Source organism: Eimeria mitis, genomic scaffold (genome assembly GCF_000499745.2).
Source record: "Eimeria mitis Houghton genomic scaffold, Emh_scaff291, whole genome shotgun sequence".
In the NCBI taxonomy this organism is placed as follows: Eukaryota; Apicomplexa; class Conoidasida; order Eucoccidiorida; family Eimeriidae; genus Eimeria; species Eimeria mitis.
Window position 1 is genome coordinate 16,971 of NW_013571250.1, and position 1,023 is coordinate 17,993.

Below are 1,023 nucleotides of genomic sequence, written 5' to 3' on the forward strand. Positions count from 1 at the left end.
TTCGCAGTTCATCCGAATCAACAAACTGGACACATTCTGAACCGTTCACGCGCCTTCCAACGTATCCATCCATGTACGGAAACCGACATGTCGTCGGGTCGCTATGATTACAGCGACCCGTCGCTCTAACCACAGCGGTTCGTTAAATCTGAATACGTACACCCTACGTGCATCGCGAGGATTCGTTGCAGCCTCCACACCACTCCAGCAAGCTGTGGCACCAATAAATATGTTCCAGAAGTAACTTGCGTGTTCGCCATGTCAGGCGCTCAAAAACCGGTTCGTCTTTCATTCGCTCTGCTCGGATTCATCGGAGAGCCCCCAAGACAGTACAATTTATTGAATCCCTAGCCCCTGCTGTGGGATTACACAACCGCTCAGCTCCGCATGGAGTAGATTGCGGAAAACGCGCATGCAAGCATGGTATCGAATCCTGTATTCGTCAAACCTACCAGCTAATTACACGGGTGCTCGAAATAAATTCCAGACCTTCAACGTCGTCTATAATGGCGATTTCTAGCATGCTTGACGACGCCTATCTGGTTTGGACTCCGTACACACTTGCATTTCCCTCAGTCGTGCCGTAACTTTGCATACCAGCGCCTGTATTGCACCGCATAAGGACAGTCTACGCAAAATAGCAAGTATGGGTTTGTAAAGTAAAAGCAGATTTGAATTTGATCATTTTCCAAGGATTACTCAAGATGGTTTAGGGCCTTTATCAGGACGTGATCCACTCAAGCCTGATGCATAAAAGCGACCCCATCTACAATGCACAGCCTACACATAAAATGACAGACCCCTTCGTTCCTCAAGCTTATCACACAATCAGATTTAGTTGAACAATCAAAGACAAAATAAGAATGCTCCAGCGCACGCACTGAGTTACGTGAGTGCCTTCAACTTCGGATCCAGTTGAAGGGCGCCTTCTACTGCGCGAAATTCGAGCACAGACTGTGCCGACAGCATTGTACACCTCTCGTTTGCGGTTGTGTGTGTGTGTGTATGTATGTTTATGTATGT